The sequence below is a fragment of the Monodelphis domestica genome, chromosome 1 (genome assembly GCF_027887165.1).
Source record: "Monodelphis domestica isolate mMonDom1 chromosome 1, mMonDom1.pri, whole genome shotgun sequence".
NCBI lineage: Eukaryota > Metazoa > Chordata > Mammalia > Didelphimorphia > Didelphidae > Monodelphis > Monodelphis domestica.
The window spans coordinates 592995130-593019377 of NC_077227.1; positions in this window are offsets into that span (position 1 = coordinate 592995130).

Consider the following 24248-nt stretch of genomic DNA (forward strand, 5'->3'; position numbering starts at 1 on the left):
AAAAGAGCAATAATGTTTCCTTGAGGAGAAAAGCCCAAGCAGCAGATAACAGCTCCTGCAGATGGCAGCAGCAGCTCAGTACAGAAGCAGCAAATACTGGGCTGAGGAGGCAAAGAGAAATGATCTTTGTTTACTGAGTTGAAGTGGAGGAACAATAAGGAAGTGAGGAAATGCAGACAGCTGTGGGAGAGAAGCTTTAGAGATCCACTGCACCATGCAACAATGAAATATGTCTGTCATTACCCAGAGAAGATTTCCTATGCTACCAATATAGGAATCTTTAGGAGATTTTTGTGGAGGTAGAAGAGGGGGATGGGAACGTCTACTTCTAAAATTTCCCTTGTTATTTCCTCTGCCTTTTTGTCCTTGTTGAAAGGGCACAAAAAGAGAACAAAGAGACTTCTGAGTCATGTCAACAACGATATGAAAGACTAAACAGTTACCCTAATCCTCACAACCTCTCTGATCTCTCCAAAACAGAAATTATGCACCAAAAATAAAGCAACTTCAGCTTTTTCCATGATCTCCAGGGACATCCAGAATTCAAAAGAATGTTAAAAAAAAAACTGATGTTTGGTGACCCTGAATTCAATGACCCCTCCCATAATTTCCATGCTACTTGAAATAAGATGCACTAACAAAACCAAGAACCTGACACTTAGGCTTGCAACAAAAGTATAACTCTGTACTCACTACTTCTTTCCAGTGCCAAGAAGATTCCAGCTCCAAGCTATGGAAACTTGCTCAGTCAGTGTGGCAAGTGGCACAAAGAAGCAAAGACTGCTGAGAACCAGTGCAGTAGTTCTTTTCTTCCAGTGCTGGTCCTAGAACTAAGGAACAGAGGAATAGGGCTGCTACACTAGTACAGGACGGAATACTATGTGGTGGTGTGGGACTTTGCAACACTCCACTGAACCTGAGGGAAAGAATACAGCATTGGACTGGACTAATTCTGATCACCTAAAAATCACTTGGGAAATTGACCCAAGCTGATGAACTATGAATTGCCCAGGATGGGAGGAGGCTGAGGCATTTTGTAATCCAGGTTCTGAGGAAGCCACCATTAGAGGGGAGGGAGTCAGGAAGTGAATAATAAGGAAAACAAGGAAATAAAAAGATTAAAAACACCAAAGATTTTGGACAGCTTAGTGACATAGTAGAGCACCAGGCCTGGAGTAAGGAAGACTTGAACTCAGATACTTATATTGTTGCATGTTAGAATAAGAATCTAATGAGCTAATTAACCTAGTTAGAAATAAAGAGTCACTCTAAGAGGAAGAGTTTAAAATTTTATGGTAAACTCTTTTAAGCTGAGAGAGATGCAGTCTTTCAAAATCCCTCAAAAAGTGATCAGAGGAAACTCTCCAGACACCTACTCTAAAAGAGCAAGCTCCAGGGATTGATTGGTTCTCCAATTGTCCTTTCCTTGTGTTTCTGGGAATTCTTCTTAAGAAACATACAGAATAGTCTTCTCTCTCAGCTTAAAGGAGTCTAAGGTAAAATTTAAAACTCTTTCTCGTAGTCTGACTCTTTATTTCTAACTTGGTTAATTAGCTCATTAGATTCTTATTCTAATATATATGACCCTTCACAGGTCACTTAATCCTGTCTGCCTCAGTTTCCTTATCTGGAAAATGAGCTAGAAAAGGAAATAGCAAACCACTCTAGCAACTTTGCCAAGAAAACCCCAAAAGGGGTCACAGGGAGTCATACATGACTGAAATTATAGAACAACCATAAATAAATGAATAAAAATATTTAAGGAAGAAGGAAACTCAAAGAGTTTTGGCATAAGCAGATAAATTAATAGGAAAAAATTAACAACAAAAAGAAGTATGGCCTCTAGATCTAGTAAACAAGGTCAAGCATCTATGAATGTAAACTGCAAAACAAAGGAAAATAATCCAATGTTTGATGAAATAGAGGATTCTTAAAGACTTTGAGGAGAACAGAAAACCACAACATCCTGTTCATGAGTAGTTCAAAAGAGAAAATTCTGAGAGCAGAATATACAGTCTAGTTAGCAAAAATAATGGATGGAACACAGTTTGAAATTTTCAATGGCATGTTTTATGAAACAAAAGAAAAAAACATAGATTGAGAATGCAAACACATAGAAGAGAGAATCTAAAAAAATAAAAACCAATAACATTAAAAGAAAATATGCTCACTAAGTAAGCAAAACATACTTATCTTAAAAGACAGGATGTGCAACCATTCTGGAAGGCAATATGGAACTATGATCAAAGAGATAATAAAGAAAGAGATTTGTACAAGAATATTCATAGCCACACTGTTTGTGGGGCAAAAAATTGGAAAATGAGGGGATGCCCTCCAATTGGGGAATGGCTGAACAAATTGTAGAATCTGTTGGTGATGGAATACTATTGTGCTCAAAGAAACAATGAACTGGAGGAATTCCATGTGAACTGGAAAGACCTCCAGGAATTGTTGCAGAGTGAAAGGAGCAGAACCAGGAGAACATTATACACAGAACTGATACACTGTGGCAGGATCAAATGTAATGGACTTCCCTACTAGTAGCAATGCAATGATCCAGAACTATTTGAAGGGACATATGAGAAAGAATGCTATCCACAACCAGAGGAAGAACTGTGGGAAAAGAAACACAGAAGAAAAACAACCACTTGATCACAAGAGCCGGTGGGGCTATGACTGGGGAAGTAGACCCTAAAAGATCACCCTATTACAAGTATTAATAATATGGAAATGGGTCTTGATCAATGATGCGTGTTAAACTCAGTGAAATTGTGTTTCAGATACGGGAAGGGGGGCAGGGAAGGGAAAGAGCATGAATCTTGTAACCATGGAAAAATATTCTAAATAATCTAATTAAATATTTTTTTTTTCTAAAAAGACAGGATGTGTAAAGACAATCTAAGGATTGATTCATAGGTCTCCCAGGAGAACATGAAAAGACAAAAAAATATTAACACCATAATGCAGGAAATAATAGAAGAAAACTGTCCAGAGTATCTGAACATAGAAAATTAAATACCAACTAAAAGAATTCACAGGTCACCTCCAGAAAAAAGCCAAGGTTGAAAACTCCAAGACACATAGTGCTTAAATTTAATAATTCAACTCAGAAACAAGTTCTTCAAACAATCAAGAGAAAGACTTTCAAATACAAAGGAAAGGAAATTAAAATAAGTACAGATCATTCTTTATGGACCAGAAAATGTAGGTGGGAATGAAATGATGTATTCTGAAAAGCAATGAAACTCAGGATACAATACAAGATGATCTACCCTGAAAATCTGAGCATAACTATAAATAAATAAAATGGATGTTCAGTAACAAAATGGCATTTGAAACATTTCAGAAAGAAAACCAGAACTGAAAAATACAAGAGGAATAAATAAATGCAGTAGCCAAGGATAGCAACAGTGACAACAGAATAACCAGGAAGAGATTTCTTTCTAAATGAACAAAAGGAAATGGGAGCTGGGGGGAGGGGGGGTAAAAATGTAAATCCAATTCTGTGGAGATAACAATGAAGAGGCAAGCATGAGGCATTTCATTACCTGGTAACACCCTGCCTACAAGTGAATCAATAGTTTTGGTTTTGCTTATGTGAGACTACATTACAACATGGGAGTGTACGTGAAAGGGGGCAGGAAAACAAGAGTATGGAAAGGAAAGTGTGATGTACTGGGGTCAAATCAAGTATGAGCAATGAAGAAAAGATAACCCCTGTAGTTTCAGAAAGAGAAGAGCCTACAGTGGAGAGGATAGGTGAGGAAGAAGGGCAAAGGACTGAAAGGGAAAGAAGTAAAGGAGGCTTTGCTTTGGTGGTAGGAGGGGATTCCATTGATGAATGCTCCCATAAATGCAGAGAAATGGTCCTGGAAGAGAGCTGGGAGTCTTGCACTGGGTGTGCCCTTAAAGATTTGGTGCTTTAAAAGTTCACTGTCCTGCCTCTGGAGGGAGGGGGTGAGTTGGAACTTGTGGAAACAACTGGCACCTGGAGTGGGAGGAAAGAAGGAACTCAGAGGAAATTTTGAGGCAAATTGCTGGTGGGGGGGGGGGGGGCGGAAATGGACTAGGGAAGGGTATCTGTCAGTGGTAGGCTACATAATCAGGGAAGAAAGAGAGACTCTACCACAGGGCAATGTCCTTTCCAACACCTATAATAATTGGCATTATTCAGGGAGTGAGGAACAATGAAAAATGGGAATCCACTGGGCAGTGGCAGAAACCACAAAGAGAGAGGGCTTACGTTTTGATTGCATAAGGAATACAGAGAAAAGACGAAGGCCAGATAATTATAAGTATCATGAATCAGAGAATGAAGGTCTAGAGTAGGCAGAAAGAGAGGATGGATAATGACAAAAGTGAAGGAAACTCTTTTTAGAAAGGGGCACAAAAATAAATTTAAAGAACTAATGAACCGGACTGGTTGAAGGGGAGGAGAGGAAAGAGGAATCTATTTGACTGAGAGGAACAAAATGAGGAAATAAATAACCAGATAAAATCAGGAGAGAAAAAGGAACTAATAAGCAAAACTACAAAGAGAAAGGAGTGACAACAAGAGGAGAGGATCAAGGGTGAGAGGAAGAGAGCCAGTGGGAATTGAGCCATCTTTAAAAAGACTAAGGTAAAGTAACTGAAGGAACATAGTACTGTGTTTACAGCAGAAATGGGGACCACAATCCTTTCTGCAAAGTTTACTTTGAAACAAAAATGTTAGAGACAGATTAAGGAAAATACAAACCTTACTCTCATACTTTGAGTGTGAATGATTTAATCATCAAAACAAACAAGAGTGATTGATTAGATAAGAAAAATTAAAAACCTACAATCTACTCCTGACCAGATATAAATTTAATAAACAAAGATATTCACAAAATAAAAATGAGGGACTGGAAAAAACTGACTGTGCCTCAAGTGAATCCAAAAAAATCAGGAATTATAATCATGCTGACAAAGAAAAAAACATTTAAAAAATGAAAAAGGATAAACAAGGAAACCATATTATAATGAAAGGAATAATAGATAATAAACCACTATCAATAATAAACTTATATACTCTAAATATCTTAACATTCCAAATTCATAAAGGAAATATCTGACCAATTAGAAGACATAAATAGTAACAGAATATTGATAGGAGACTTCAATATCCTTTTCTCACTTTTGGATAAAATTTACAGGAAGATAAATAAAAGAAAAATATGGAACTGAACAAATATGTGGAGAAAGGAATTAAAAGACATGTGGAGTCTTCTAAATGAGATAGCAAAAGAATATATATATATATATATCTTCATATTTCTCAGCACCACATGGAACTTTTGTAAAATTTTATCATGTACTAGGGCATAGATATAGTGTAAGTAAATGCAAAAAGACAGAAATAGTTAATACTTCCTTTACAGAATAAATATAGGAAAAGCAACTGGATTGCCAAATAAATCTAGAGATCTGTGCTGAAGGGGATACAATTATAAGGGTTTTGTGAGTCTGATATACAAGGTATCTAAAGGAAGATAAGGTACAAAAGAAAAAAAAAAACCTTGGAACTTACTAAACCTGGAATAAGAGGACCAAAAGAACATTAATCACTATCAACCTATCTGGCTATTTTTCCATCTGTACAAAATATTTATGAGAGCTATCTATACACAAATCATGGATGTCCTCAATCAAGGCATTAGTAGGGAACAAGCAGCTTTCACAAGCAATATTCAACAGTGGACAATATCTTTACAATTTCATGATTAACTGAAATACACAGACAGTGTAAGATTTCATTTTGCTTATTGTTTGTGGATTTTTTTTTTTAATTTGATTCAGTAAAAGAAAAATGTTATAGGTTCTTTTATAACAAGATGTCTACCATTCATATATCAGGGTCATTCAAGATTCCTCAGAAGACAGAATTAAAGAAATAAATCTATTCAATGACCCTATGATAATAAATATCAGGAAAGGCACAAAACAGGAAGATATATGCATTTATTACTTAAAGGGAGTGATGATAAAGTCTTCTATATCCTCGTCTGTGGATAACATTGTGCTGAATGTATCAAGTCCTAGAAACTGAAGAGCATTTTTTGCAGACTAATTTAAAGGAATTTGACATACCCTGTCCACAAAGAAAAGACCAAGTGGGTGAAGAATATAGATGTATATATGTATGTATATGGGACTCATTGGAAATACCTTGATGCTGGGAAAGGTTGAAGGCAAGAGGAAAAGGAGATGACAGAGAATGAAATGGATAGATAGGATCATGGAAGCAATAAGCATGAGTTTGGACAGACTTCAGGAGAGAGAGGAGCAGAGAAGCACTTGGTGTGCTATATATAATCCATTGGGCCATGAAGAGTTGGACATGAATGAGCAACTGAACAACAACAATATATGTACACATGTGTATGTCTGAGTGAATGTGTCAATGAGCAACAACAATGGGACATAACTGAACATGAAGAGAAAAGATTAGATTGCTTTTGAGAAATGGCAAGGTTCTTTTGCTGACCCTAAGCGTCCCATAAAAGCAAAGGGCCATCTTTTCAATATTATCATTTTACCACTGTTCCACTGTGGCAATAAAATATGTAAAACCACTGTCTCTAAAGAACTAAAAATGGGCATCATACAGAATAAAATGGAGAAGCTCATTCTGGGTATGAGCAGGCTATAATATATAACCAACAGGGAACTTTAGAGAACAGGAATAAATGACATTATCAAGAGTTGTATGATAGAAATAAAAGATGGGCTGTTGATAGGGCAAAAGCAAGAGATGGCAAGTGGACATCAGAGTGCTGGCTGGTGTTCCAGAATGGGAAGAGAAAATGAAAAAAAGAGCTTTTGACATATTTAGTGAACTTCCTATGACAAATTTGGGGTAGGGGGAAAGGGGCATGGACATGAGTCAAATGTGATGGGCAGGAATGGGGGTTGGGGATTAATCTGCATTGTTGGAGGCAACTCCTGAATCAGTGAGATCACAGCTTCATTGGAATATTCCATTCTAATTTAAAATTTTGCTATTTGCTAATTGATGTAGGGTTTCTTCCTGGACTCTTTGAAGGGAATAACCTGACTCTTGAGCCAAGTAGAGAATAACCAGACTCTCAACTCTGATGACCCAAAATACCTCACACTAAGCCTACAATATTAAGGCATTCCAGAGTCATGCAGGACCCATACTATATTTATTATAGCTATGTTTGCCAGGGCACAGTCAGATTTGTAACCTCAGAGCCATCTTTGATTCTTCTCTCTTCCTCATGCCATACATCCCATTGCTAATTCCCACCAATTCTAGGTCCACAAGATCTCTCATATCTCTCCTCACCTCTCACTACCCCTCTAATTGAGGTGTCCATTGCTGAACTCCTACCTGAACAATTGAAATGGCCTTATCTCTCCTAGGAACCAGGAAATTTATGAAAAGCAGAGCAAGTTGGCAATGTATAAAGCAATGGGACTTGGTCATGGCATGTTTTACTCATACATGTAAAGCCTGGCTGGAGATCCTCAGAGTCACAGTTACAGTAATATAATAAGTAGAGGAAGAAGGGGTTCAAGGCAAAGAATAAAACCAGACCCCAAATATCAGAGGGAGTGATCTTGGACTATGGGTTCTAAAATCTCAGAAAGAGAAAAGGAAAACACCGTCTATGTACCTAGTACCTCATTTGATCTTCACAACAACACTTGTTGGGAAGTAGGTGCTATTATTATCCCCATTTTACAGAGTTGGACATGACTGAAATGACTGAAAAGCAACTGCTCTTCCACTTATAGCTTAGAGAGTTGCTTACAGCGAGATATCAAACACATGGACCACAACTCTTGAGTATGTCCAGAACCACATTAAAGTGTAATTGGGGATTGAGAGCAGACCAAGGTACACAGGGTCCTACAACTTGTAGTTATCTAAGGTCAGATTTGTATTTGGGTCTTTCTCACTCTGGACCCAACACTTTCCAGTTCCAGCCACCTAACTGCCAAAGTCCACTCTCTGTTCTTAGTACTTCCAAGTCACCCCAAGCCCATTCACTAGGGATCCCTCAACTCCAGAGCAGCTCAACTCTCCACAATTATTATTTTTTCTATAAATGGGAAATTAAGCCTAATCCCACCCCCACCCCTTTTGCTTTTTGGGTATCCAAATCAAAGGAACTAAGCAGGTATGGATTCTCACTTCATAAGTGGAAAAGTTTCCAAAAATCAGCCCAAAAAACTGATAGGGATGAATTCAAATAAGTGTGGCCCATAAGGAACTTACATAGCAGTTCAGAGGTCAAAGCAGCAGAGAGTGAAACGGGGGAAGTATCAGAGAGACCTCACATTTGGGCCATGTTTACAATATTAGCAGGGAACATGAGCCCCCTCACCGTCTCTTCTTGCCCGCTCTCTGTAATACTGTGTAATTTCTCATCACAGACTCAGACGTGTCATTACACCACACATCACCTTCCAATGGTTCCTTATTGCCTCCAAAATTAAGTCCAAAACTCCTTTGCATTCAGTATCTTCTTCAACTGAAACCAACCCACCTTTCGGGTTTCAAATCCTATTATTCCCCATTAAGCATTGTATAAAGAGATAATGTGACATTGAGGATAGAATGTTGGCTTCCCAGGGAGATAGACCTGGGTTCCAGTGCTGTGTCTGATACTCACTCACTGTAACCCCGTAGGTTATCCATTTAATTTCTCAAGGCCCTAGGCCAGTACTACTGGTGTGGGAGAAACACACATGAGATTATAACAGGGTCTCACCCCAAGAATTCTGTTCAATCCAGAAAGAAGAAAAAAAATTTATTTGAAGAAGTCTAGGGTGATATAATAACCTAATAGCTGATAGAATAGTCTTAGGGCTGATGGATAAGCCCAGGGGCTAGTAGAGTAGTCCTTGGGGTTGATGAAGTAGCCCACTAGTAATGGAGTAGCAGCCCCAGGAGTGAAGTAGAAGCTCCATTAGTCTTGGGCTGATGGAATAACCCTTGGGGCTGATGGAATAGCCTAAGAGGTAATGGAGTAGCAACCCCAGATGTGGATCAGGGTTTGCCTATTTATTAGGGTCTGGGGGCTAGCTATCCCCCATTCTAGGGAAGCCTCCACCTTTCCCAAAATCCCTGCAAAATGGGTATAGTCAAATTCAGGTGGTTTGAGGTTTGACACCTTACAGCATAGGGAATAAGGATCATGTGCAGGTTTGGGGGATCCTTCTGGACCATCAGAATCCTTAATATACATATCCCATGTTTCCCACATTGTACACTTGTCATCATCTGTCAGTGTAGGAGGTCTCACTACCCTTCTGGAATATTTTCTTCAACAATGGGAGCAGGAAGGATGATCCATTGTACATTGGAGGACCACTATAGGTAACTTATTATGTCTAACAGTTCAGAACTTAGGTAAATAAAGAACAATATGAGTGCTTAATAAAACAGAGCAGCACAAAGCTGATGCCCAGTATAGAACACTATAGATCCAGTACAGATGACAGATGTTACAGAATGGCTAACTGATCAGTAGAGATTCTGCAATCCATGTTTGACTAATGCTGAAACTACAGATTTTTGGTTGTTGTCTAACTAGTGCTAACTGGTGAGAAATACAAGATTTCAGAGTATGAGGGTCCTGCTCTTATTACTGCCCACTGCCAGCCTCCATTAGTGTCAAATTCAAAAAGGGATGGCTAATCCATGCATAATGATCCCTGCACATTGTGAAATTAGAATCTGTTACCCTAAAAACTACAATCCCCAACAAAAACTACGATTCCCAGAACCCCACTCGTTTCCTGTCTTTAGTGCTGAGGTAGACAGGATATAAATTGGGTGGAGTTCTATTTCTAGCTGCTCTTTTCCTTCCTGTCCACAGCTTTGGTGGAGTGGGCATTTCGAGCACATGGTTCTATTTTGTCAAATAATAAACTTTAAAAATATAATACTTGAAGTATTGGATATTAATTTAACTCTTACAATATTAACTTATTTTAAAATGTAAAATTTCCTATATTTTTATTGTAATTTTATTTACTTATCAAATCTTTCTCAATTACATTAAAAAAAAAAAACCTTACCTTCTCTATTAGAATCCATTCTGTGTATTGGTTCCAAAGCAAAAGAGCAATAAGGGCTAGACAGTGACAATTAAGTGACTTACTTAGGGTCACACAGCTAGGAAGTATCTAAGGCCAGATTGGAACTCAGTACTTCCCAACTCTAGGACTGGTTCTCAATCCTCAATTGCATTTTAATCTGGTTGTAGACACACTCAAGAGTATTGTGGATAACATGTCTGCTGTAAGCAACTCTAAAATTGTAAGTGGCAGAGCAGATTATTGTCCATTCATTTCATTCATGTCCAACTCTTTATAATCCCATTCAGGATTTTCTATGCAAAAATACTGGAATGGTTTGCCATTTCCTTCTCCAGTTCATTTTACAGAAGAGGAAACTGAGGCAAATAGGGTGAAGTGATTTGCCCAGGGTCACACAGCTAATAAGAATCTGAGGCCAAATTTGACCTTATGAAGATAAGTCTCCTGCCTCCAGGTCCACTGTGCCACCTAGCTGCCTGAAAGAGAAGATGCTGACCTGGATTTATAGAGGGAGTTTCTTTTATCAATGAAGTGATAGATCTAGTCTCTGTTTGCTCTATCCATATCCTAGTGCCCTGTATTTCCTTTATGCACCTAGTATAGTCCATTACACGAATAAGTCCTGGTCCCAGAGGCAGAAATAGAATGTGAGGCTTTTTTACTAACTAACTCTCCTAACCTACTCCAACCACTTCCCTAAGCCTCAGAGAGCACAGGTGCAGGGACTACATCCTAATGTCCTCTTACACTGTTTGACATTAATAGGGCAACCAGGAATTTTCTCTGTTTCTGGCTTCAGGGTCTCTGACTGCAAACCTCTGGTCTGAGACCCAGAAATAGTATTTAGCCTTGGAATGGTGAATCTGGGTTTGTAAAAAGCCAGAGGCAAAGGGGTGAGCCCCCAGGCAGGGTAGAAGCAAAACACCAAGGACCAAAACAGAAATTAAAATCCAGAGCCAAGATCAGCAAAGCCATTAACCAGGCAGAAAAGGCTGAGTCTACTCAAAGAGCCAGCTACAAATTTGTCACATTCAGTGACTTGAAATCACCTGTAGCATTCTAAGCAGAACTAATTCCACCCACTGATGTCATGAATAGGCCACCACTTGGAGAGTTCCATTACATCTTCCCAAAGGAAAGACAAGTTATCCTAGGACAGTATCTGTAATCGCCTTCCTCTGATTTATTGCATTTCCTATTATTCCTAGTTATTTTTAGCCTCTGTGTGCACATGGGCTCCTCAACAGGAATTTCCCCTAAAGGCTGGGAAGAGGGAGGGAGAGTCTCTCTGATAGGTTTCAAATGTCTGGAGCCCAAAGGGGATGGAATCCAGGAAAGGGCATTAAACATCAGTGGGAATGTAAGAAGACCTGGCCAAGTATAAATAGTCAGGGTCTGGATAAGGATCAGGTAACCCCTAAAAGGCCACAGAAACCAGTTAAGAGGATAATTAGAGGAGCTGCAAGACATACCAGACCCGCAGGTACCCCAGAATACAGTAATATTCTCAATAAAGTCTATCGTGGTTTGAAATATTTTTAAAGCTTCTTAAATTTTCCTGAGGTAGACAATTTAGGAATTATCTCTATACCTTACCCCCTTTATCCAATGAGATTCCCAGAGTGGAAGGTAGAGTTGTGATTAAATAAATAATCTCTCTCTCCTTTTCCATCTCCTCTTCCCTTCCCTATTCTCCCTTATTTCTGCACTCTCTTGCTCTCCATTTCCTCTGTTGTCTTTTCTCCTTTCCTCTCTTTCTTCCCATCTCTTTCTCCTTCCCCTCTCTCTCTTTCCCTCTTCCCATCGCTCTCCCTCTCATTCCTTCCCTCTCTTCCCAATTCTTTCTCCTTTAATCATTCTAAAAATGATGTCCCCAAAATATCAACAAAGAGGGAGGAAGAAAGAGGGAGGAAAGAAGACTAAGTTTTTTTAGATCAAACTAGGGGAGAAACTCAGGAAAAGATGAGAATGGGGAAGAACCTGCTTATCTGATATAGAATATCCAGAAGTAATTCAATGGTATCCTAGAGTAGTTCTAATCTGGAAATCTTGAGACCTGGGTTCTAGTCCTGACTCTGCCAAGCCATGTGACTTTGATTAAGTCACTTCCTTGCCTCAGGATTCAGTTTAAACTCATCTGTAAATAGTGGTTAAATGATATCCAAGGTCCATTCAAACTGTAGCCTTCCATTATCCTTCCCTCTTTCCTGATCTTTTTTTCCCCTGCAGTGTCTTAATTGATTCATTTCCCTTTTCCTATAGGAAGGGAAAAAAATCTGCCTGAGGGAAAGGGGATACAAGGCCCAGAGATGCCAAACTCACCCCCAACCCTCACAGAAAATTAAGGGTCAAAATAAAACCCATGCAACCTTCTCTTTGCCTCAGTTTCCTTGTCTATAAATGATCTATAGAAGAAAATGGTAAACCTCTTCAGTATCTTTACCAAGAAAGCCCCCAAATGGGGTCACAAAGAGTTAAACATTACATGAAAACAACTAAACAACAAATAATTATTATGCTATGAATATTATACTGAACTGAGCCTTGAAAGACAGGCAAAACAGTTGTAGGTTAGCAGAGGGAAGACATTATGGTAAAGGCAATGAAGAAGATGTAGGGCCCCAAGGTCTCCCTCAGTTTACTGAAATGCATGCTCCCCACTTCAGACTTTAGCTTTATGAAAAGAAAAAGAAATACATATACAGATAGCACACCACCAGACGTGACAGGTTAAGGACAAGAGGGCACTAGGGTTCAAGAGAAAGGTGGGGAAGAAAAGAGGAGAAAGATGGAGGACTGAGAAAGAGAGAAGGGGCCAAAAAATGGGAACATCAACACATTTGCACATTAATTAGATGAGTCAACACACAGTTATATATTTATTCTTTTATTTCAACTAAAAGAGCCACTACAGAATTTCAAGTGCCAATCCCTGGTATAGAGGATTTCCAGAATTTGTGGGGAGGGCTCATAATGAATATTCATAGACATGGGCATCTTCTTTGAGTCATCCAAACAATATATGAGTACTACAACTAATAGCTCTACTCTCTTCTCATCTCTAGGAATTCAGGTCCTCAAACCAGTTACTCTGATTCCCTACCCTCTCCTTCCTCAAATCTATACAACATATGCCATATTCCCCTTCCCTTCAGATAGGAAAAGAGCTTCTTTATGCTCACACAAAACCATCCTTCAAGATTGATGACAAGCCCCATCTCTTCAGTTAAAACAAGTTTCACTATGTTGAAAAGGGCAGGGAGGTAGGAGAAGGATGACAGAACAAGGAAGAGAGGAATACAATAAATCCCTGTTACTTAAGCATATACTTTCATATACCATCACTTCAGAGTAAGAGCAGTTTCCAGGAATTAGGAAGTAATAATCCCCCTGTTCTCTGCCCTGGTGTTGTGTTGTTACTGGCAGATTTGGGCAGAACTATCTAGAAACCTCAACAAGTGATTTAGAGTGAGAGAAGTAGATGTTTCTTCAGAGTTGTCCTGAGAATGAAGACTCTTCCAAAATGCCCAAGAAAATATATTAAAGATCAAATGACCACTTAAGATATCTGGGACTCAAAATGTGCTGGTTAAATGGACACTGGGAATGAGTTGCTAAAATATAAAGAGACTTGATATTAATATTCATGATCATTATTGTCATGGTGTTTATATTTAAGTGTTCTTGGTCACCTTGGTGACATGTAAATATCCCTTCTCAAAATGAGTCAATTGTTTTATCTATATATAATACCTGAATGTGATGAGCAGAACTAAGAGCAATGAATCAAAACTATAAAGAAGTAGATTTATTCTTCATAAATTTTTGATGGGAAAGTTTTTCATAATAACTGGAGCCATCCAAAAGAATTTCCTCTTCCTCCAGAAGTAATAAGTTCTACCTTAATGAAGATCTTCAAGCAAAGGTTAGATAATTGTTTGTGTGGTGCATTATAATTATAATTATAATTCATTCTAATAAGACTTCTTTTCTGGTATGGATTGAACTAAATAGCCACTGATATCCCCTCTTGCTCTGAGATTCCATGAATCCACCTTCTTATCCAACTCAGTCCCCTATGGGCTCCACTCCTTGACTCCTACATGCTCTACCACCACAGAAAGTTTGTTGTGATATCAAGTCTTCCTCCCACTCTCTGGCTTCTCTTCCTTGGAAGGGTTAAGTTAAGGCATGTGCAGCATTTGCAGTTATCTTTCAAGTTCATTGATTCCTGACACATAGTACTTTATTAGTAGATGTTTGCTGATTTTTTCATTGATTGATTGATTGATGAAACTCTTAGGAATGGTCAATTTAGTTACTATTGAAGTCGTGAAAGGCCATGCCACTCCTGAAGCTACACTCAGATGGAATAATTAGAGTAAGAACCTGATCCTCAACTGTAAGGACAAGGAGTAAGAGTACAGGCAGCACTGAGATGGACCATAAAGGAAGGTCTCAGAGTAGAGACCAACCAGAAATGGTTAGGTTCAGTTCTTGGGAGTCACATTTTAGGAATAACATTGGCATGTCAGAGTTCTTCCAGAAGAAAAGAAACAGGATGTTAGAGAGAATTGAAACCAAGGTGGTATAGTGGATAGAGTGCTGACCCTGCAAGTCAGGAAGACTCATCTTCTTGAGCTCAAATCTAACCTGAGATACTTATTAACTGTGTAACCCTAGGCAAGGCATTTAAACTTGTTTGCCTCCATTTCCTCAACTCTGTAAGGGTTAAAATAGGTTTTATACTAAATATGAGAGTTATAAAGTAATATTGTGGTCCCTGATTTTAAAATATTATAAAGTCAAAATGATTTTCAGCAGCTTTTATTTACAAAGAGGAGGAAAAAGTGAAAGTATAAGATGTAGATAAAGAGACAGATTCCTAACAAGCCTACCAGCCCTCCTCTGCTGAGGTCTGACTCAGCCCCTAGTAGGGGCTTCCCTAAGTCTCTATCTCCACATGAATTTCCCAATAATTCTCTGCCAGAAGTCCTAATGATGTCTTCAGACAGAGTTCCACCAACACTGTCTCCTCCAAAGCCAAAGCAGGAATTTCAGCCAATCTCTCCAAAAATCAGGAAAGAAAAGGAATGCCAGAACATGTTGATCTCTTTTTATACCCCTTTTTTCATGTCACTTCCTGTCTCTCTTCCTCTTCACAGAAATCAATTGCAGTCTTTCAATTTGCCTAGCACTGCCCAAGGGGGAGGGGGACAGTGGCCTTTGGAGGTATGAACTTACTCTAGTAAGTGACTTGTGAACTCTCATACTTAATGGTAAGTAGGAGTGCTTTAAGTTCTTGATTTGATTAGCTAAAAATAGACAAGGAGAGAGTTAACCCTATCTTCCTGTAAAATTAGCTGAAGAAGGAAATGACAAACCACTCCAATATCTTTGCCAAGAAAACCCCACAAGGGGTCACAGAGTTGGACACAACTAAATATTATATAAGGATCATTTAAAGGAACCAGGAATATAATGAAGCTATACATGAAGTTTCAGTGTGAGACAGTACAAGCATATCATGAACTCAAAAAGTCACATTTATAGGTTACATGCCCAGGTTGATATAGCTAGCAAGGGATTTCAACCCAATTCTTCTAGTATTTGATTCCCTATGATCACCATGATGCCTCTTTATTTGGAGGACATAATAGATAGTTATCAAATATCTTAAGTATATCTGTATAACAACTTGATTAGATTTTGTTCTGCTTGATCCTAGAAGGTAGCCCTAGTAGCAATAAATGGAAATCACAGGAAAATTAAGTTTTAACTCCATATAAATTTCTAACAATTAGAGTTGTATTGACATAGAGTTGTCTGGTCCCTGCCTTGGGGAGGGAGGTCTTTAAACAAAGATTTGATGACTACTTTTCAAGTGTATTGCTTTGATTGAGGTTGGAGTAGATGATTTCTGTTCCTTTCTGGCTTAGAAATCTATGACTCTAAGGTTCTCAAGATACAAGGGAAAGAAAATAACATCAAAAATCTATAAAATAATGAAGTTTGGAGAAGGGAGGATACATTTTCACTAAGAACATTCCTGCATGTAGGAATAGGGAATTACTCTTCCAAAGAAATGTACATAAAGTCCAATAAGCTCATGGATGGTCCAATTTGAAGTTGTTAGAAATTATAGAAAGATTCAATTTCATGGAGACCATCTAGTTAGTGAGTGATCATCAATGTCAAAAACTCCACTTCCTTTCTGTCGAAAAAGAAAGCTGGGTTGAATGGGTTCAGAGTTGAATCAGTCTGGTCATTCTGATGTTCTTATATACTCTCCCTAAGAGTAATATTCTGCCCCTGCAAGTTATGTCTTGCATTTCTCAAAGTTGTTGTTTTATTTTGTTTTTCCCCTCTTACCTTCCTAATAAAGTAAAGGGCAACACCATCCTCCCAGTTCTTCAGGCTCAAAATCTATATCACCCTGGATTGATCAAAATCTCTCACTACCACTCCCATAACTAATCTGTTGCTAAAACCAATCAATTTCACTTTTATAATATCTCTTGAATACACCCCTTTCTCTCCTCTGATACTGCTATCGCTCTGGTGCATGCCTTTTGTACTTAATCTGTCCCACTGATCCATCACTCTATTTCTTAGCCAGTACCAGATTGCTTTGATAATTACTGGTTTATAATACATTTTGAGATCTGATACCTCTAGGCTGCCTTCCTTCACATTTTTTTCATTTATTCCCTTGATATTCTTGACCTTTCATTCTTCCAGATGAATTTTGTTACTATTTTCTCTTGCTCTATAAAATAATTTTTGGGCAATTTGATTGGCATGGCACTGAATGTATATTAAAGTAAAATTGTCATTTTTATTATATTTGTACACCCCACCCATGAGCAATTAGTGTTTTTCCAATTGTTTAGATCTGACTTAATTTGTGTGAAAACTGTTTTGTAATTAAATTCATACAGGTCCTTCCCTCCCCCCCCCTTTTTTTTTAATCTTTTTGGGATATAGACCTAGTAATAGTATAGTAGTATTATGGGATCAAAGTACAGACTCAGGAATACAACCATTTAGGACATTTCTGAAGGGCTTATGACAAAGAGTGCTATCCACCTCCAGAGAAAGAACTGTTAGAGCTGGAATGAAGATCAAAGCATACTATTTTTTCACTTTAATTTATTCTTGTTTTTATTTGGGGGGTTTGGTTTTTTTATGAGTGTACTCTTACAACAATAGACAACATGGAAATATGTTTTTCATGATAATACTCATATAACCCAGATCAAATTGTTTACCATTTCTGGGAGAAGGGAAGGGAAGGAAGGGAGACAATCTGGCTTCTGAAAATGTATGTGGAAAATTGTTACTACACGTAATTAGGAAAATAAAATATCTTTTAAAATTTGGAAGCTATACCATTTGGTCCATATATGTTTAATATTGATATTACTTCATTATCTATGATACCTTTTGGTAAGATATAATTTCCTTCCTTATCTCTTTTAATTAGATCTTTTTTTTTTTTGCTTTAGCTTTGTTTGAGATCATGATTGCTACTATCACTTTTTTAACTTGAGATGAAACATAATGAATTCTGCTCTAGTCTTTTACTTTTACCCTGTATATCTCCCTGCTTCATATGTGTTTCTTGTAGACAGTATATTATAGAATTCTGGTTTTTGATCCATTCCACTATCCACTTCCATTTTATGGGTGAATTCATCACATTCACATTTACTGTTATGATAATTAACTCTGTATTTTCCTCCATCTTACATTTACCCTGTTCATTCTCTTTTTCTCCCTTCACTCTGTTCCTTCTAATAAATGATTTATTTCTGAGCACCATCTCCCCAAACCCATCTTCCCTTCTATTAGCTCCCCCTCCCCCTTCTCTGTCCCTTTTAATTTCTCTATAGAGTAAGACAATTTTCTATATCTGAGTGTTTATGTTATTCCCTCTGAGCCAAAGCTTATGAAAATTAGGTTCAAGCTTTGCCCACCACCTTCTCCCATCTTCCCCTCCATTATAATAGTTATTTACCTCCTTTTTTATTTGAGATAATTCATTTCACTCAATGTCTCCCTTCCCTTTCCTCCCAGTAGAGTACTTTCTCATCTCTTAATTTTGTTTTTCCATCTCATTCATACCCACTTCCTCTCTCTATATATATATGTGTGTGTGTGTGTGTGTGTGTGTGTGTTTGTGTGTGTGTATAATATACATATATTCCTTCTAATTGTCCTAATATTGATAAAGTTCCTAAAAATTATAACTATTATCTTTCTGTGAAGGAAAATAAACAGTTCAATTTTATTGAATCCCTTATGATCTCTCTTTCCTGCTTCTTTTCTTATGCTTCTCTTGAAACTTCTGTTTGAATGTCAAATTTTCGTTGCAGTTCTGGTCTTTTCATTAAGAATGTTTGAAAGTTCTCAATTTCAATAAATATCCATTTTCCCCCTGAAGAATTATACTCATTTTTGCTGGGTATATATAATTCTTCATTGTAATCTTATCTCTTTTGCCCCCCTGGAGTATTAGATTCCAAGTCCTCTGATCCTTTATAGTAGAAGTTGTTAATTCTTTTGTTATCCTGACTATGACTTTATGATAATTGAGTTATTCCTTTCTGATTGTTTGTAGTATTTTCTCTTTAACCTAGGAGCTTTAGAATTTGGCTATGACATTCCTGGAATTTTTTCTCTTTCTGGAGGTGATTGGTAAATTCTTTCCATTTCTATTTAACTTCTGATCTTAGAATGTCAGGGAAGTTTTCCTTGACAATTTCTTGAAATATGATGTCCAGGTTCTTTTTCTGATCATTGTTTTCAGGTAATCAATAATTCTTAAGTTATCTCTCCTCAATCCTTTTCCAGATGAGTTACTTTTCCACTGAAAAATTTCATATTTTCTTGTATTTTTCATCCTTTTAATTTTGTTTGTTTCTTGATATTTCATGATGTTATTTGCATCCATTTGACCAATTCTAATTTTTACAGAATCATTTTCTCCAATCAGTTTCTGTACCTCATTTTCTATTTAGCCAGTTCTACTTTTTAAGTAGTTGGTTTTTTCAGTGAATTTTTGTGCCCCTCTTTTCCAGTTGGCCAGTTCTACTTTTTAAGGAGTTATTTTCTTCAGTGATTTTTAAAAATTGTTTCCTACTTTTTTGTGCTTCTTTTTCCAAGCTGTTGACCCTTATTTCAAGATTTTCTCTCAATTCTCTCATTTATTTTCCGAATTTTCTTCTATCTAATTTTATTTAAAGTTTTTAAAATCTCTTTTAGAATTTCTTTTGTGGCCTGACTCCAATTCACAGTTTTCTTTAGGTTTCAGTTGCAACCTTTTTGTTCTCTTCTAGGTTTGTGCCATGATCATTCCTATTACCATAATAACTTCCTATGATTAGATGCTTTAGTTTTTTACTAAGGTTGTTTTTTTTTTTTTTAATGTAACTTTTCATTGTGTATTCAAGTTCTGTTCCTAGGTTGGAGAAGACTGCCCCAAGCTTCTTCTTACGGGGCTCAGGGTTTTGCTTCTAACTTCTGGGAGTCTCGGGAACTAGCTTGTGGCTTGAATTAGTTGTGCATGGGCCTCACAAACAACTTGTGCAATGGGGAGCCTCACTGCTGCTTGCATAGTGGGGAGCCTTGCTGCTGCTTGCACAGTGAGGGAACTTCACTGTTTGCCTGCACAGTAGGGGGCCTCACTGCCAGTTTGAACAATGGGGGACCTTGCTTCTTGCTTGCACAATAGGGGAGCTTCACTGTTTGCTTGCACAGTAGGGGGCCTCACTGCCAACTTGCACAGTGGTGGGTCTTGCTACTGCAAAATGTTCTGTCTGGCATTTAGAACCCTCCAAAAATGGGCCCCCTCCTACCTTTCCAGTCCCCTTGCTTACCCACTTACTTACTCCACACTTGCATTGTCTCTTCAATCCAGTGGCCCTGGCTTCCACAAACAAGATGCTCCCTCTCTTTGCTCTGGGCATTTTCTCTGGCTGTCCCTCCTTCCCAGAATGCTCTCCCTCCATCAGTAGGATTATTGACCACTCTACTCACATGGCCTTGTTTCTCATTACTCCCTAACAAAGAGCCTGGACATCCTGGACCTCTGCAATGTGGCATGTTAATTCCCACCTTTGCTTATTTAATTCTCTTGCTCAATCCCTCTCTGTGTGCAAAGCTAAACCATCCTTCAAGACTCAGCACATCTCACTTCCTCCGTCAAGCCTTCCCTGCCTGACTGAGCCCATGCTCTTCCTTTTAAGGAAGAACCCTTCTCTTCCTTCTCAGAGTTCCCCAAACGTTATCATCATTACTCTACAGTTTATCATTCAATATTTGTTATTGTTTTTTATGTATGAATTTTATCTCCCCAAGGAGACTATAAAGTTCCTTTGGGGCAAGGCCTGTCTGTCCTCTTCTGTTTCCTGTATTGTATCATAATGAGCAATAATAGCTCGTCTTTCTCTAGCACTTTAATGTTTACAAAGTCCCTTACTCACCCTGTGGTGTCGCTAATACAAGAATTATTGTGCCCATTTCATAGATAAGAAACTGAGTTTGAAAGAAACAAAATGACTAGCTCAGGTTCATAGAATTCAACCTGGTTCTCTTCTGATTCAAAGTCTAGAAATGTTTCTACACCATGCTACCCATGGAAGAAATGAATTTTTTTTTATTTGATTCATTGCTCTTTAAGTGATTAATTTATTTCTGGATTAAAGAAAAGGTCCTGTTCAGGGGAGAGCACAACATACCAAAAAATATAGTCGCCTGCGATGAAAGACAGCAGAGACCATGACCAGAGCACTGCCCCTAATTTGCTATGGGATTCTGGACACAGTCTCTTCTCTATGGGTCATCAGTTTCCTCATTTGTAAAATATGAGACAGACTAGTTGATCATTAAGGTCCTGTCAGCTTTAATATTCCATGATGGACCTAGCTGTGTGATCCTGGGCAAGTCACTTAACCCCTTACTGATACTTTGTGTGAATTCCAAGACAGAAGGAAAGAATTTTAGGAGAAAAAAAAAATTTAACGAGGGAGCTCCATAGTTTGCCACCCCAAACCCCTGATGATTTCCCTCTACTAGATCACAGCAGAAGGGTAAGGGAGAACCGGTCAAGGAAATAGTCCTGATTTTAAAAGAAGGGGGAAAAAAACAAAAACGAAAAGCAAGGAGAAGTGGCCAGAATGCCTGAGGCCTTCAGCTCTAAAACTGGGTCATAGGAAAGAAGGGGAAATCAGTTTTTAAAAAAAGAAAAGCATTTTATAGTGAGAAACAGGCCTCTCCCCCAAGCTGAGCTATCCCTGAGAGAAAACAAGTTAATGGTTTTCCTGGGTTCTCTGGGATATGGGGCCGGCCACCACGTCCCCAGCTCCTTCCCCTCCATCTCTCCCACACACAGCTGTTCAGAGCCCTCCAAGGGGAAGCCTTCCTGGGCCTGGGGCCAGCTCTCTGTTGGGGTACCTGGGAGGAGGTCCTCTCCCCCAACCACTGAGAAGGAATCAGAGGTGGAGCCCCAGCTGGAAGGCCGCCATGCAGACTGCCTTTTGGCTTCCTGAATTACTTCTTAACTGTTCCATTTCCAGTTAACTAGGACAGGCCAGGGATTGGTAGCCCCAAGATGAGTTCTGGGACACAGGGAGGAGCACAAGATTAGAGAAAAGCAATCCAGCAAACAACTATGGAGGCCTAATTTCCCCCTAAAATGAGTTGATTGGGCTTCTGGATGTCCTTAGGAATCATCGACCCCTAAATCTAGAAGAAACCATAGAAATCGTCTTCCTCCAAGCTTCTCCTTTGTCAGATGAGCAAACAGAAGCCCATCTAAGGGAAATAACTGACCCCAGATGATAGGAGCTCCATGTTAGGGCCAGGGCCAGGATGAATACCCTTCCCGTTTATTGTCCACTTTTTTGAAGCTTTCTTATGTAGGTGAACATTTCTCACCTAGCACATCAATATATCAAGAGCTATAACATAACAAGAACCCAGGAATCCAATCCTGAAGCCGCTCAACTTCTGTGTTTGGAATTGGCATCAGCCTTATCCATAGAGAGAAAGAAGTTCCCTGGTTTTAATAGACAAGAGGAAAACCCAACCACACTTAGTATTTCCACTATCTGTCCGCCATGTTTGAAATTTTATGAGCAAGGAGATCACCTTCCCTTCCACCTTACAGAGGGGATTCCTGTATTGAGAAGATTCACTTAGATTGGATAGCATCCAACACCCATTCCAACTCAGAAATTCCACAATTAGAGATGAGGTTTAACCTCTGTACACCTCTGGAAGAAATCATAAGTATGTATTTTATGGACTCAAAGCACTCAGAAGTTAAGTAATTTGTTCAAGATCATATAGAAATAATAAGGATCAGGGATAAGATTTCAGCCCAGCTCTTCCTGATTCCAAAACCATCCTCTATCTTCTAGCCCAAGATGCCTTAATGAGAGACAGGTCCCACTTTGATTTAAATTCACACCAAGAAGGTTGATGATTAATGTAGAGTTTTTCCTGAGGATAGAGGAGAGAAAACAAAGGAATTGTGCCCTTAAGGTGGACTCATTGGGGCAGCTAGGTGGCACAGTGAATAGAAAGTCAGACCTGGAGTCAGGAGAACCTGGGTTCAAATCTTGTCTTGGATATTTCCTAGCTGCAAGTCACTTAACCCTCTTTGCTTAGCCGTTGACCTTCTGTCTTAGAGTGGTTACTGAGCAGAAAGTAAGGATTTTTTTAAGTGGGCTCATTGGAGGGGGTGAGAGGGATGGGGAAGGGCCATGTTAGATAGGAAAAAGGGTGACAAAGAGGGAAAGGCTGGAAGAACCAAAGACAAAATGACACAAGTTCATGATATTATTGAGGACCAACCCCTATGTGCAAATAAGATTCTAGATCCTGGATCTTCCCAGAGTAGATCTCAAAAATAGATCATCCACTATGTATTGTCCATATGTTCTAACTCTTTCCATTTTCCAAATGAGTTCAATTCAATAAATATTTATTAAGGACCTACAGTATGCCTGGCATGGTGCTAGGCATGGGGAGGAAAATAAAATAGTCCTTGCCATAAAGAAGCTGTCATTTCAATGTGATCATGTCCTTCCCTTTGGCATCACCAGTTGGTGCTAGACAAGGGCAGCTTCTCCTCTGGACCCTCTTGTAGCCACCACCTATGTCACAGTCTGTGTTTCTGCATATATTCTCACCTCTGCTCTCTCCCTCTTTCCTCTTCTCTCCCATAAATTAGTCCATCAGGGTTGACCTTAACCATAGGAAGAATAAAGCGCCATGTCCTTTGTCAGATAGAAGGGCTATGAGGAAGGGCAGGAATCTGCACAAAAAAAAGCTCCAATAATGCCTGATATCCTCTCCTGGCTATCCATTCCTTTGGGTTGAGCATTCCCCTCTCCCTGAGGACCAGTGCCCCCCAAGAGACAAATTCTCCTAGAAGGAATAAAGTAGATAGTAAGATCACCCAACTGCAAATTAGGAATCAACCAGACTTTGTTCTCTCTGAGGCTGCTTAGTGCACTAAAGGCAAAAATTCAAGGAAAGACCAATTTGCCCTCTCTTCACATTTTTGCTCAAGGTTCCCTACAACAGTCCAACATCCCCTTTTTTATTCTAGTTCTCCCACACCTCTTATGCCACCAACCCATGCTCCCTCCCCCTACATGCAAACCCCAAAATTGGCACCAAAAAATGAAGAAAACTTTCCAAAGGCCACACAATGGAACAGATCGAGAAGCACTGGTTTTGTCCATCTTCCTGTGGTGAGGAAGTCATACGTTGTTAGGGGTGGGGACAGAGTTAGTTCCTTTTTTAAATTATTTTATTTCCAAAACATAGAAAATGCTTTTTAGATATCCTCCCACTCACTCTGGAGGGGAGGAAGATGTTCTGCTAGTCTAGCATGTGGAATCAGTAAGAGAGTGGTTTTCTTTGTTGTCCTGAGATTTGATTAGGAGACAGTAAGAGCTGGTCTTACAGAGCTGGTCAATTGTATCAGTTAATTGGAATACCTTGAACAAAGCAGCTAGGTGGCACAGTAGGTAGATTACAGGGCCTGGAGTCAGAAGACTCATCTTCCTGAGTTCAAGTCTGGCTTCAGATACTTAATAGCTATGAAACACTGGGCACATCACTTCCCATTTGGC